Source organism: Lissotriton helveticus, chromosome 2_1, assembly GCF_964261635.1.
Source record: "Lissotriton helveticus chromosome 2_1, aLisHel1.1, whole genome shotgun sequence".
NCBI lineage: Eukaryota > Metazoa > Chordata > Amphibia > Caudata > Salamandridae > Lissotriton > Lissotriton helveticus.
In genome coordinates this window covers 1,810,354,720-1,810,370,691 of record NC_136059.1, presented here as the reverse complement: position 1 = coordinate 1,810,370,691, position 15,972 = coordinate 1,810,354,720, and positions in this window count along the sequence as shown.

The window sequence follows — 15,972 nt, the reverse complement described above, 5'->3', positions numbered from 1 at the left end:
AAGAGAAAAAGTTCTGCGTTTCCAAAGCCATCGATGTGGAAAGTACTGCCGTCGTAAATTCCGAAACAAGGACAAGTTCTACACCAAATGTCGTTTCGGCTTTCCACGACCGGTGATTTCTAAAGGAAGAGTAAACAGTTTGATGTCTTCGCTGCGACATAATGTGATGAAGAAATCACCTAAAACACATACAATTTGAAGAGGAACGAAGAGTCCAAGTACATCAACGACTACAACCCGGTGATTTTGTCCATGTGGAATGCTAACATGGATATACAGTTTGTGGCTGATAACTGTATGGCTGTGGCTCGGTATGTGACATCTTACATCACCAAAAAAGAGAAGACAGAATTGAAGGATATGTGGGAGGACATTTCCCATGAAAAGAGCCTCAGCAAGAAGTTGTACAGTTTCAGTCTGAAGATGTTGTCGCATCGAGAAATCGGAGCGTACGAATGCTCTAACCGGTTGTCTTCAGCAAGTCTCTATGCCAAGTCCAGGAGTATCGTTTGGGCGAGTCTTGGTCTTGCTGCAACGCGTAATCGAGTTCTGAAACCTGTGCGGGAAATTGAGTATTTGGCGGAAAAGGAGCCAAACAGTACTGACATTTTGAAGACCAACATGTTGGATACATATTATCCAAATAGAAGCAGTCACCTCGACAATGTTTGTCTGTATGAGGTTCTTCAAAATTACATATTCAAGAGGAACATTAAAGAAGATACTGAGAAAGGAGTGTATGCTGTAATAGGAAGTGAGGGATGTCTGGTCAAGCAAAGAAAATGCCACTTGGTAAACCATCGAAAATTGACTGGCGAATCTCCTGAAAAAAAGGAGTTTTTCTATTTAGCACTTTTGCAACTTTTCAAGCCTTGGCGTGCAGAAGAGGAACTGCTTGGAGATTTCCTCTGTTACGAAGACTCTTTCAATGCTGCCAAGGAGACCATAGAATGTCCTTCTTTTCCCAAATATGTAGAAATGTTGAATGCGGAAATTGAGGAGGAAGCAACGATTGCAGCCGAGATTGCCAGAGACAGTTCTCAGGACAGTCAGAGTTCTGCTTCATTGAGTCAGGATCCACTAGGAGGACCTGTTATCGAAAATGAAGCTGCCACTGCTATGAATGAAGTGGAAAGAGCCATGGCACATGCTCAGGAGGATGCGGTTAACTTAGAAGAGTTGGAAAGACAACTCAACGTTGAGCAGAGGAAAATATATGACGAAGTTACCATGCAAATTAATCATGGATTAAGTCATGACAAGAAAGAGTGCTCATGTACGTCGTTGCAGCCTGTCCGACTGTACGTGAGTGGAGAAGCGGGAACTGGAAAAAGTTTCCTCATTAAAGCAATTTCATGCTATTTGCAGGAAAGGACAGAGTCATCGCTGTCTTGTGTTGTCACCGCTCCAACTGGACTGGCAGCACATAACATTAAAGGGATTACTTTACATCGTTTACTGATGCTGCCAGTGGAGCATGACAACAAATTACAATATCACAAGCTATCTGGAGATGCTTGTTTTGAAGTTTCAAGAATCTTGAGGAAAATGAAACTTCTTATCATTGACGAAGTAAGCATGGTTTCCAATGTCATGCTTGCCTTTGTGCATTTGAGAATGCAAGAAGTTCTCAAAACAGAGTATGATGTGTTATTTGGTGGCAAACACATCATTGTTTTCGGAGATCTTTTGCAGCTGACACCAGTGAAAGGGCAACCTGTGTTCAAAATGCTCACGCATGAAGATACCAGGAAGTGCCTAGGCAGCATTGGCAACGTCAATATATGGTTAAACTTCAATTATGCTGAACTGCATGAAAATATGCGTCAGGCGAAGTATGAAGTTTACAAGACCATTCTACAAGATGTTAGAATTGGAAAAGTGACCGAGCATGGGAAAGAAGCTTTACATGCACGATTACTGTCAAATTTATATCCAGAACAAGATGTTGTGCCTGAGAATATTTTTCAGAAAATTACTGATAAGAAATCTAGAATATGTTTGATGCCAACTCTTGCAGAATGTGCCAAATTCAACAACAAAATGTTGCATTTAGAAAAGCAAGAGATTGTGAAACTGGAAGCTATTGACAGAGTAGAGCATATGGGATCAACAATTATTTTGTCTGAGAATCTGAAAACAAAATTGGATTCATTAGAGAAGAGTATATCTAAAACTGCAGGTTTTGAAAAGACTCTGAATGTGTGCTTGAACTGCCGTATAATTTTAAGAAGGAACTTACATGTTGAAAGAGGTCTGGTAAATGGATCAATGGGTAATGTTGTTGATTTTGTCAAATACAGAAATAGAGATGGAATTGAATTTTTAAAAATTAAATTTGATGGCATTGAGGAAGTACAGCTAATTGGTCGTTGCTCTGCTAGATTTTTGCTTGTAAAAGACTTATATGTTCGCCGTAAGCAGTTTCCTGTTTGCTTGGCATATGCGGTGACAATCCATAAATCGCAAGGTTTAAGTGTAGACTGTGCATTGGTGAATATTGGCAGTTCTGTGTTCAAGGAGGGTATGGCATATGTGGCATTGTCACGAGTTAGAACTTTATCGGGATTGTACTTGATTGAGTGTGATGTCACAAACATTTGTGCGGATCTAGATTGTGTTAATGAATACAATAGGTTAAGAAGAGAGTATGCGCCACATTTGCCTCAGTATCCTTTGTTTGAGAAACGTGTGGTAGGCCGGAAACGAAGAAATGTGACCAATACTGGGGAGGTTGTAGCAAAAAGACGAAAAGTCGATGAACCTAAAATTACAAGCAGAAACAAAAGGATTCTGTTGAAGATGTTGTTGGTTTTCAATTTGAAAACAGTTCTGGTGTCAACTGCTATGCTAATGTAGTGGTTAATGTTTTGTTTTCTCTAGAAAATGTAAAAGAAGAGATTGTGGTCAATTCTGATCAAAGATTTTGCAGTTTGTTAAATTCTGTGTTAGAGAAATGTAGCACTGATAGAACAAACATAGAAAGTGTGTCTGAAATTCGAAATCTGTTAGACAGATGTTCAGGCCAAACACAATTCTCTCAAAATATTCAGCAAGATTGTCAGGAGTTTTTAATGTATATGCTTGATGTATTGCATGCTGAAGGTGTAGATGTAGATCAGCTGTTTGGGCTTTCTTATCAATGGCAGCATGACTGCGAGAACTGTATGGTATCAAGTACTACTAGTGTAGACTCAGAAAGATTTATATATTTAACTTTGCCAGACAGTAAATCAGTCTCCTTTAATAAGCTAGTAAAAGCAGCTGATCACAACATGGAGTGTAGCCAATGTAAATCTGAAATGATGTCCACATTATTTATACGAACATATGGCCAGTATGTCATTTTAATGTTCCAACGATGTAGGCCTGATGGAACAAAATTGACAACTTTAATTAAAAATTTTGTGGCTTCGCAGTTGTCAATATCAGGAAGGACTTTTGTAACTGCAGCAATTATATATCATGACGGCCCTTCAATAACATCAGGACATTACACAGCTTATTTAAAGTCTAGAAATGGCTGGTCATTCTGCAATGATTCTGTTTTAATTTTCAAAAAAAAATTGCCGTATGACCTTAAAAACTCTTACCTGGTGTTTTTAAAACCAAAATTTTAGGGAAATAATCTCGGGATTTTTAAACTGGCCATGCCAGGAATAGAAGAGGAGGTGTTGAATCTTTTGAACTCCTCTCTTGCATCAGGAAAGGTTCCTAATGCCTTTAAGGAAGCAAGGTTGATCCCTTTGCTGAAAAAGCCTGGGGCTGATGTGAAATGCCTAAAAAACTTTAGGCCTATTTCCCAGATCCCTTTCCTGGCCAAGGTGTTGGAACAGCACGTTCTGGCCGCCCTCTCGGACCATCTAGAAGAGAATGGCCTGCTGGAACCAAACCAATCAGGGTTCCGTGCAAACCACAGCACGGAACTGGTCATGCTGTCCATCATAGACGAGCTCCGAAATAGGGCAGACAAGAGGATACCCGGCGCCCTGGTGCTGTTAGACCTCTCCGCGGCGTTTGACACCGTCAGTCACAAACAACTGTTGACGCGGATGAGAGACTTGGGCATCCGGGGCACAGCCCACGCCTGGTTTGCTTCTTTCTTACTAGGGAGGACACAAAGAGTTCAGTTGGGAGAATTGCTCTCCACTGCATCACCAATCTCTTGTGGAGTGCCACAGGGGTCGGCTCTGTCGCCCCTGCTATTCAACATATACCTTCAACCACTGATTGGACTTCTGAATCAGATGGATTGTCAGGTTTATAACTACACTGATGACACCCAAATCATTATCCAAATGGGTGATGGGGCACCAGCAAATCTGCAAACCATCTTGAAGCAGACAGCTAACTGGATGTCACTGAATTCTTTAAAAATCAATCCGGAGAAGACGGAAGTTCTACCTGTTACCATCGCCGGCAATCCATGGCATGATGGATTCTGGCCGAGGGAACTTGGACCGCCCCCGGAGCCGGCAGTGGCGGTAAAAAGCCTTGGCATTTATGTGGATGACAAGCTTTCCATGCGGAAACAGGTCACCACGGTGGTAGGAACTTGTGTTGGCATGTTGCGTCAACTTAGGAAGATCGCGCCATTATTGTCCCATTCTACCCTGCGAAGGGCGGTCTCTGCTATGATCCTTGCAAGACTGGATTATGGTAACTCGCTCTATTTGGGCTTACCTCAAAAACTCCTGGACAAACTTCAGTTGGTGATGAACGATGCCGCCAGGCTCATTCACAAAAAACCCAGGAGCACGCATGTGTCCCCACTCATGCGTGAGCTACATTGGCTCCCAATAAGGCAGAGGGTGCTCTTTAAAGGGTTATGCATTACACATAAATCCCTTTATGGTAAGGCACCAAGTTACATCAAGTCCCGCCTGACCCCATACACACCGGCCAGGGTGTTAAGATCTGCTGAAGCAACCCTGCTCATGCAACCTCGGTTTAGATTGGCGACAGTGGGCGGTCGTGCCATTTCTAACACCCTTCCAGGGGCCTGGAACAGTCTACCGGTGGACTTGCGCAAAGAACCCAATTTGTTGACCTTTCGGAAGAGGCTGAAGACTGTTCTTTTCCAGAAAGCCTGGGGAGGGATATAAATTTCCTGCAGTGTTTCTTTTGGTTCCTGTGGTGTTTTACTGGACAAGCGCTTAGAGACCCCGGGGTTATATAGCGCTATATAAATCGAAATAAATAAATAAAATAAATAAATAAATGTGCTCTGTGGAATTTCAAGAAGTTCTAATGGCTCCTACACAATTTGGCCTTGAGGATAAGTGTAGTTCAGAGACATAACTTCTAACCATAAGACTGGACGTCATGGAGAAATAAGTGCACTTTGAATGAGTTCAGAAAAACTATTTCTTTTTATAAGCTAATTGAAGCAGCCAATCAAAACATAGAGTAGAGGGAATGTAAGTCTGCAATGCTGTCTACTGTTTAACATTGCTTTGTGATTAAAAGTGATGTAGAGAATTAAATAATTGTAGTACTCATAGAGGTAGTGTAAGTCTGCTTCATAGTAAGCAGTATCAGTGTCATAGGAAATGTAGAACATGACTGAGCAAGAAGGGGAAGATATTACTATTCCAGGATTGTGAAAATGATCTTCAACATTTTAATTCTGAAAGTTGCAGAAATGCCAAATGACGGGATTGGCTTACAAGAAATCCAAGAGTTATAAATGGCTCTGACAAGATTTGGCCTTGTGGAAACTTGTGGTAGAGAGCAAGAAGTCATTTATTGCATGTAACATGTTTTTAAAAACGATGGGGATTTTCTTTCAGAAAGTGGCGGGTTTAAAGTAATAACAGCACAACAGATTGTAAGCTGTTCATAGGACATCCTTTGACGTCATGGAAAGTAAGTTAACTTTAAGGAGTTCTGAATTCTGATTTGTTATGTTGTATGGGTTTTTTAAACACAATCATTTTGATTGTGTTTTTTTTTCCCCGCTGTTATATGATGAATACCTTCAAGTCACTGTTTTTAGTGAATTTTGATACATTCTGAGAACAGCAAAAATAAACCATTTAACATGTATAATTAATTCTGTACTGTTTGCATTTATGATGTATATGTAGAACTGTGTAGGAGGCATGGAGAAGGTGAGGCTTCTGTAAGTGTCAAAGTTGTTGCGTGCAGTGCTGCACTTCTGCGTATTCTTTCATATGCTGGACTACATCTGCACAATGAGATACCTAAGCAAAGGAAACACAAGTGATGTGATTGTGAAATGAGCAAAATAAATTGCACGTATTTCATTTACATCACCTGTGTTTCCTATCATTACGAATCACATTGTGCAGATCAAGTTTAGGTCTGTCCAGGGAAACATAGGAGGTTTGGACTTTGTTCAAGAGTGCAGTGGACATGACTCACTTCATTGGTAGACCTTCACATGTATTATGTCCTCTATTCTCTTCAACAACTCGAAATTTCATCTGCAACCCTGAGTAGGCCTCACCTCAAACAAACCTCTGGATAGGACACATCTTATTGGCATCCTGAAGCAATCATTTAAAATGTTAGTGTCTTGCGACACTTTTCTGAGACAACAGCAATGCAAAAGATGCACCATGTTTTAAGATAGGCCTCACTTCATCTGCATCAAGATACTGTTAGTTTAAAATGTATATCTTTAGGACTGTGTAGGGGGCCTGGAGAAGCAGAAGCTTCTGTAAGTGTCAAAGTTGTTGAAAAACTGTTTGTCCTTCAATCTTTTCCCTTGTCTTTTGTAATTTTTAAATACATGTTTTAATATTTTTCAAATGTTTGTTCTCTCTTTCACAGATTGAAAGTATAAAAACAAAAAGTGAGTAATTTAACGACAATTATAAGGTAAATGTTTTGTACTCTTTTCGTTACATTTCTATCACATTTAACTTCTATTAGTTCCACTGCTTCATTTCTTTAACCCTCAGTTTCCTGCCTTTGCTACTTCCCTCATTCCTTTCTCTATTACCTACTTACTCAACTCCTTCCACTCTTTTTCTCAGTCCCTCTCTTCTCATAGTTCCTCACTCTTGTTCACTCACACCGTCTCTATTACTCTTAGTGTCTTTGACTGATCACTGTATCACTATTTGTTCATAATGCTTTCTCTGTGTAGTTGAAGCACACTAAGGGGCATATTATGAACACAGCCAATAAAATTATTGCTCTTTTTATTGGCAGAAAACTGGTGCAAAAGTGGTTTTAGCGGCAGTTTTCTGCCGCAAAAGCAGCTTTAGCGACACATTTCTGCCAATAAAAGCTGCAAAACTTTTATTGCATATGTTGATGATATGGCTCTATGTTACTTACATTTCTTTGCTGTTTCAATTAATCTTTTTCTGTTATTTTTTGTTTTCTGTTTTCTATTTTTTCTCTCTGTTATTCTTCATGTTTTAATCTTATTTTGAACATTCACTCACATTCTCCAAGAAACTCTTCTTTGTTAATGTTATACTCTCTTTTTTTTTCTTTCACTTCGTTATCTATTTTGTTTTTCACAATTATACCCTCTTCCGTCTTTTCTTCGGTAAATAGATCTATTAAACAGTATCTCTTCTTTAGTCCCTATAGCTGTCTTTCTTTTAACATCACTCTCTGTTTACTTTCCTTATACTTACTCTATTTTTTTTTTAAAAAATTTTGGGGTTAGCTCCCGGTCCGCGTACCGGGAAGCTAACCGGGAAGCGAACCAAAAGAAATAGAGCTTGCCAGAGTGCTAAACATTCTAGCAATTTTTTAATAACGGGGAGGTAGTTCTGAAAAGAACTTTTTTTTTATATTTTTGTTGTTTTATATTTTTTTTTTCTTTTTTGAACATTATTTGTTTTTTTTGTATTTTTTGAACACTTATTTGTTTTTTTTGTTTTTTTTCAAAGGGAAAGAACAGAAAGAGGCATTGAAAAAGGCTCAACAGGAGCAAAAAAAAAAATTAAAACTTGCTGCGTTTGGAGCATCGGTGTTTCTCGAAAGCCAAATTAATTAATTTCAGACTCATGTTTGCGCATGAAATTAAAGTGCCACAATATAAGCATGTCAGCTTCATATGGACAAATTTTTTTTGAATATTTGGCACTGTTTCGTTGGCCTCTCCAACTGTGAGAGAGATATCAGTAGATGTTCTTGTCACCGAAGTTGGGGGGTTCTGTTGTAGTTCACGCATCTCTGCACGACTATAGTTGTTTGGATGCCACCTCTGCATATGTCGGTGCATCGTGTGATTTCCATAACTGTATTTTTTATTAGTGCCCCGGGATAACTTATCTTGGCAGATAAGGCACGTAGCATGGCGTGCATTGACTTTTTTCTCTCCTGGTGGAATGGAAAAAAATTGCCAGATAAAGCTAACTTTGCGATGAGATACCCGGGGTAACTCTTTGACAAATCGTGGTCCCTCTTCTTCCTCTCCGTCTTGTTCTTCCTCTTCCTCCTCTGTGTCTCCAATAAACTGTGCAGGTGGTCCTCTCTTCCTATGAGGAGATGGTGGTGGTGGTGGTGGGGGTGCAGAAGCTGAAGCTACTATTGAAGCCATTTTTTAATCAGAGCAAATGATCAGGTCTTCCTTTCTCAAAGTTGAAAGTCAGAGTGAGAAAAAAGGTGGGGGCTTTCATCATTTGGGAAAAAAAATAGTTCTAAACCAATGAAAAGTGTTATTTTTAGGTCACCTGACCTAGCCTTACATCATTATGAAACCAAAAGTGAAATGAACCAATGAAAAGTTTTATTAACAAGTCACATAACCTCTCACGCTCATGTTACGTGCTGCGGAACGCGCCCCGGTTAGCTTCCGGGTCGCTGCGCTTCGCGCCTCGGTCCGTGCCCCGGGGCACTTCCGGGTGCGCTAATGCGGTACGTCACAAGACGCATTACGCGGCAACGCGATATGTCGCGCTTTCGCGACGCGCCGCGGATCGCTTCCGGGGAGCTGCGTTTCGCGCCTCGGTCCGCGCCCCGGGGCACTTCCGGGTGCGCTAACGCGGTACGTCACAAGACGCATTACGCGGCAACGCGATACCGTCACTATGTTGATTTCTTACCGGTTCGCGGACCGGGTCGCGGCATCAATTTGAGCTAACGGAAAGCTTTCCGGTTCGCGGACCGGGAGCGAAACAAAAAAAAATATTTTAAAAAAATTATTAATAAACATATAAAATATATTTTTGGATTTAAAGAAGAATACATTTTACAGCTATAGATATTAGCTTTTAAAAAACCAATGAAATTCACTGAAAAAACCATAGGTTATAGACCATATATAGTTAGGAATTAGCATTTACAAAACCTTGAAAATTCACTGAAAAAACCATAGGTTATACACCATATATAGTTAGGAATTAGCATTTAAAAAACCTTATTTTACTCACACAAAACCAATGAAATTCCATATATAGTTAGTTGTACTAACTATATATCGCGCACCCGCAATCCACTGCTGATCATGTCACATATTACATCATTCATGACATGGTCAGTGACATCACTGATGACATCACTGATGACATCTCAAATGACATCACTGATGACATCACTGATGACATCTCAAATGACATCACTGATGACATCACTGATGACAACATCCAGTGACTGTATTTTTCTGTAAAGTTAAAATATGTCTTACATATTTAAGAATGAGTGGATGTATAAGTGTCTGGATGAAGGATTTAGTAGGTGCATGACTGACTGTATGAGTGAGTGGTTAAATGTGTCTCACTGAGTGCATGGGTTAGTGACTAAACTGTCTTAATTTGTGCATCATTATGTCTGTTCTTCTGTAAACTGCTGCATGTGTTGATCAGTAGCTATATGAGTAACTATATGGGTTATTGATTGGTTGCCCAAGCATTTGTATGGGAGACTGAGTGTGTGTGTGGGTGGCTGGGAGGTGTATGACTCTGTGCATAGATGTATGGGTTCAAAAGTGCATGTGGAAACAGCTGGATGGGTGGTTGACTGTGTGCATGAGTGTATTGGTGAGTGAATGGATATCTCAGTGCTACATGTCAAAGTAAGTACATATGTAAAATACAGTACATGTGAGAGTTGACATATATAAATAACTGTGCATAAGAGCCAGTGAATGTGTGAGTGGCTGTATGGATCATTGTGAACTTGTATCCAGGATTGTATAAGTGAGTAAATATGTTTTAGTATATGTTTGAATAAGTAAGGTGTGTATAACTGTATAGTTGTGAAAATGGAGGTGTGATTGATTCTTTGCATGACTGACTAGGTGTGTAAGTAACTCCATGGATGAGTGACAGTCTGTGAGTGTCTGTTTACACTGAGTGTATCTAAGGTTATAATAGAGTCTGAAGAGGTTCATCATATTATCACATGAATGATGTCATCAGTGATGTGATCAGTAATGTCAAATGAGATGTCATCAGTGATGTCATCAGTGATGTCATTTGAGATGTCATCAGTGATGTCATCAGTGATGTCATTTGAGATGTCATCAGTGATGTCATCAGTGATGTCACTGACCATGTCATGAATGATGTAATATGTGACATGATCAGCAGTGGATTGCGGGTGCGCGATATATAGTTAGTACAACTAACTATATATGGAATTTCATTGGTTTTGTGTGAGTAAAATAAGGTTTTTTAAATGCTAATTCCTAACTATATATGGTGTATAACCTATGGTTTTTTCAGTGAATATATATATATATATATATATATATATATATATATATAGCAATCTGCCTTGAAGACTGAGTTCATGTTTTAGTGTCTGAATGGAGGATTTAGTAGCAATGTGATGGATGTCTAAGTGAAGAATTTAAAGTGTCTCGCTAAATATATGGAATAGTGATTAAAGTTTGCGAATACCTGTATCACTCGATCTGTTGTTGTGTAAACTACTACATAAGTTGGTTACTAGCTATGTGAAAGTCTATATTAGTTATTAATTAGTTAAGTGAGCATTTGTATGGGATAGTGAATGAATGTGTGTGTGGTTGGGTGGGAGGTGTGTGACTGTCCAAAGATGTGTAAATAGTTGATTTAGTAGGTATATAAGGTTAAGACTGTATGTGGAAACAGTGGTTTGGGTAAGTGAATTTCTTTATGGGTGTGATGATGAGTAAATATATTTCTCAATGATACATGCCCAAGAAACTAGAAATATAAAAAGCAGTGTATGTGGCAGTTGTTGTATATAAATAACTATACTTTAGACTCAGGGAATGTATGAGTGATGTATGGATAACTGTATACTTCCCAGGAATGTCGAAGAAGTGATAGCTGAAGACATGCAAGGAACGCGTAGATAGTCCCCAGGGGACAAATGGAATTGTAGTAGTATTTTCAGTGTTCATCAGGAATCAATTGATTTATTAACTAATATTATACATGACTTTCCATGCAGAAGTCTGAATCAATTTTGCAAGGAGTAGATCAATAAAAGGTGACGAGGTATAGAATTGACAGGGACATTCACTCGTATGTCTGTCAAAGAAAGTGTGGCGAAGCACGTTTCCTAATTTCAGAATGTTAGCTATTCACCACTCCAAAATATGAAATTTGGTTAGGAGACTTTACTGTGTAAAAACTCCTGCATTATGTTTAGGAGAGATGAATAGAAGTCTACTACATGGTACAGTAGTAGAGCTGGAAAATTGTGAAGCTATTCAATTTAGTTTCTTTGTTCCTGAGGAGGAGTATAAGGAAAACAAAGAGTTGATTATCGGAGGTATAGATATTACTACCAGAATATTTGCACAGCAGATTGCAAAGTTTAACACAGTATGTTCTGAAAATGCAAACCAGGTTTGTATTTGTTGTTGACACATTCACTACGAAAGCCAAACTCGCAATGTAGATGTGTACTCAAAAACTAAACAGGAGAACATAGATAAGCGTCATGAGGTTACTATATATTTCTTTGTAGAAGAGCAATTTGATTTGAGCACACAGCAAAGTATACGTAAGTATTGCTATGATAAGTTAAAGTATTATAAAATGTCAGCAAGAGCAGTACATAACAAGTTAGAATTAGTTTCAATTCACAAGAATGTTGAGATGTAAATGTTTATAAATTCATTATTATACACTGCATACATCTTTCCACGCAATTGTGCATATGGAATCCAAAACTGGGAGATTATCTCCAACAGAGATTCCGAAAGGTCTTAAAGACAGTGTACTTGACATTAGATTTCCAAAAGATTACTCAAACAATAGGAGTACCAAGAGATTTTGGTGAGCCACTTATTATTCTAGTAAATTGTGTCCCTACTAAGAGCAAAAAAATATAGTGAGAGTAAGAGGATGTTAGGAATGTAAATAAAGCCACATTATATATGTGAGAAAATAATATTTATTATACAAATGCTGATGTTCACAGGTGAAGGAAGAAACATTACCTTCAAGTAGTCAGACTGAAAGGTGGATCAACGGAGATGAAGAATACATTTATGAACACTATAGCATTATTTGTCTGCATTCTAAAGAAATTGTCGGTGCTGCCATTGATCTTTTTCAAATGAAAAAGCAAAAGGAGTTCCTGTGACTCTGTGGGAAAATTTTTTAGAGGCTCGCTGTTTTCCCCTGCTGTTTGTAGCTGGAACAGGTAGCTGCAATGATAACCACCCTGTACAGATATGAGCAGCTGAATGTCAGTCAACAAGAATATATTCAGAGGATCCAAGATTTTGACAGTGCATTCCATACATTTTCCATCTTATCTTTGAGAGTGACTTGTCTGAACTTTCATATGTTGTTAACCATTTACTAAAGACAGGAGTTAATCTTCAAAATCTCTCTGCAAGGGAATTCATTGACAAGGTTCATGGGAAGGAGTAAAACTTGATTAATTTGATTAGTTTGATGGTGTGCCATTGTGGCACCAATGAATATTGGTATCACCGTCAAGGAGAACTGAAATGTATATTGAAAAATCAAGGTGCATCTACTTGGTTTCTGACACAAAGTTGTACACCTGGAATGACCTGCTTGAATATTTGTGTGAATCCAAAGCTAACATTAAAGACATGAAAGTGGAGACAGCTGAAGAACCTTGCTCCTTGGAATCTTCTATCGTCTGCATATATTTTAACCACAGGTTTCAAGCCATGATGTCTTTTACATGCCCAATACTAATCCTGCCCTTGAAAGTAACTGCTTTCCTTTGGCAAAAAGAGTACCAAGCAACCGGTACTCCTCATATTCACATGTTGTTATGGATAAAAGATGCACTTAAGTTTGAATCAGACAGTGATGAGTGTCATGTCTTTCATAGATCAGTATGTGATATGTACCTTCCCAAAAGATAGTGTTGAAAGGGGCTTAAGATAGCAAGTTCTATTCTTTCAAACTCATAGATGTGGGCAGCAATAACTTATATATAAATACAGATGCAAAGGAAACATTTATATTAGATGACAATTTGGATTCCCAAGACCTGTCATTTCTCAAGGAAGAGTGACCAACTCTGTCTGCAGACGACCTACATTAACATGGAAATCACCAAAAACACATATTACCTGAGTACCTGAGAAGAACAAAGGCCTCCAAGTATATTAATGACTAGAACCCTGTGATTCCGAAGATGTGGAATGCAAATATCAATGTTGCAGATAACTTCATCACTGTTTCTTAGTATGTCACTTCATATATTACGCAGGCAGAGAAGACAGAGATAAAGGAGATGTGGGAGGAGTTTTCTGCAGAAAAGACTCCATCTATGACATTGCACAGCTTCAGATTGAAAATGCTGTCCCATCGAGAGTGCTCTTACTGGTTGAGCTTGGCCAGTTTGTTCCCAAAATGAAGGGGAATTGTTTGGGTAAGTATAGGCTTTGCAAGCATGTGAAATAGAGTGTTGAAGTCTTTCCCAGAAATTCAGGCTATAGCAGAGTTTGATCTGGAAAGCTGAAGTATTGTAAAGTCAAAAATGTTGAATATGTACTATCCCTGAAGGAGTTGACACCTAGACAACATATGCCTATATGAAGTACTTCAATACTACAGATATAAAAATAATGTAAGGACAATATAGAGAAAGGAAAATATGCGGTAGCTTGATGTGGCATTTGGTGAGGCTTTGCAAAGGAATCAAATTAACTAGAGTAAACTGAGTTGTCATAGAGCAGGCAGAATGGAGTTTTTCTATTTGGCTCTTCTACAACTGTTCCTGCCTTGGTGTGCTGAATCAGGACTACTTGGAAACTATGACTGCTATGAAGACTCTTTAATGCTATAATAGACATCGTTCAGCGTCCTGTCTTTTCAAATTACTTGCAAATGTTGAAAGTTGAACCGGAAGAAACTATTGCTTCTGAGGTAACTAAAGAGAGTTCACAAAACAACAAATTCTGGGCTACTAAGTCAAGATCCACTTGACAGTCAGTTATTCAAAATAAAGTTGCCATAGCCATGTGTGAAGTGGGACTGCAATGCAAAAAGCAAGAGAAGCAACTGTTGATTTTGAACACTCAGTCATCCAACTGAATGACAAACAGTAAGGCATTTATATTGAAGCAAAAGATAAAATAGAGCATGGATTTCTGCATGAAAACTAAGAATGTGAATGTTCTTCTTTTAAGCCAATACTACTGTACATCAGTGGTCAAGCTGGCATTGGGAAAAGCTTTCTAATTAAAGTTCTCACCGCTTTTCTACAGAAGACTACAACATCATATTTATTATGTGAAGTAACAGCACCAACCAGATTAGCTGCACTTAACATTAAAGGAATTACTTCACACTGACTACTTATGCTACACTTTGAACATGACAATAAACTGAAAAAACAGAGGTTATATGGTGAAGTTCGTACTGAGGAGTCCCGAGTATTGAAGAAATGGAAGCTTTTAATCTTTAAACTTTACTACTACTAAATGCCTTCTGTGAATACCAATAGTAGTAAGTTTAGGATTTTGTCTCAGATTAGTTCTGTGAATCGGCCCCACAGTGAGCCCAGGACCCATGTCTGGGCATACCTGGCGCACTTAGTGCAGGAAAGCAAAAGACACACAATTGATGGACGTAATGCAGAACAAATAAAAAAATCCACCCCCAGCCAAGAGATCTTGGTTAAATCCATCATTCATTTGCTCACCATGCCACCCCAGTTTAGACCTGGCCGTATGCAAATCAGTCTTGACCCTGTGCCTCATGGGAACAGTCCAGCCCAAACTGCCAAGCCAGGTAATCCCTGGACTGGAAAGAAGCACCCTAGTACCGGTTCCCACTTCAGCCAGGATATCTTGATTCGAGTGGCACAGTGAGCCCAGGACCAACGTCTGGGCATACCTGGCGCACTTAAGTCGAAAAAGCACAAGACGCATAATTGATGGACGGAATGCAGAACAAATCAAAACATTCACCCCCAGTCAAGAGATCTGGGTTAAATCCATCATTCTTTTATTCACCATGCCGCCCTGTGCTCTCCATGCCTCTGGAGTCAAGCCATCCATGGTGATGAGGGCTGAAAGCTCGACAATGGTACTAGGATGCTTGTTTCTAGACCCGGGAGAACCTGGCCTGGCAGTTCGGGTGGGACTGTTCCCATTGGACACAGGGTCAAGATTGATTTGCATATGGCTGGGTCCAAACTGGAATGGCATGGTGAGCAAAAAAATTATGGATTTAGGCCCAGATGTCTGTACTGGGTTGAATGTATGACATTATTATTATTATTGTTATTATTATTTTTAAATTTGTATGGCGCAACAGCTACCCTGTGTTTTCCCGGCGCCCTGGACATCAGTTAAGAAAAGGAAAGGTCAAGGAAGTTACTGATTAAATAGCCATGTCTTAATGCCTTTTCAAAATTTAACATAATTCTGTTCATGGCGGAGCAGAGGTGGTAGAGAATTCCACAATGTAGGAGGTAGCTGAGCAAAGGAACGACCACCCATCCGAACTCATTCTTGGGATCACGAATTTGGCCTGCTTCGATGAGCGAAGATGATGGGTGGAGATGTATTGTTTAACCAACTCACAGAGATAACTGGGAGCCTTTCCA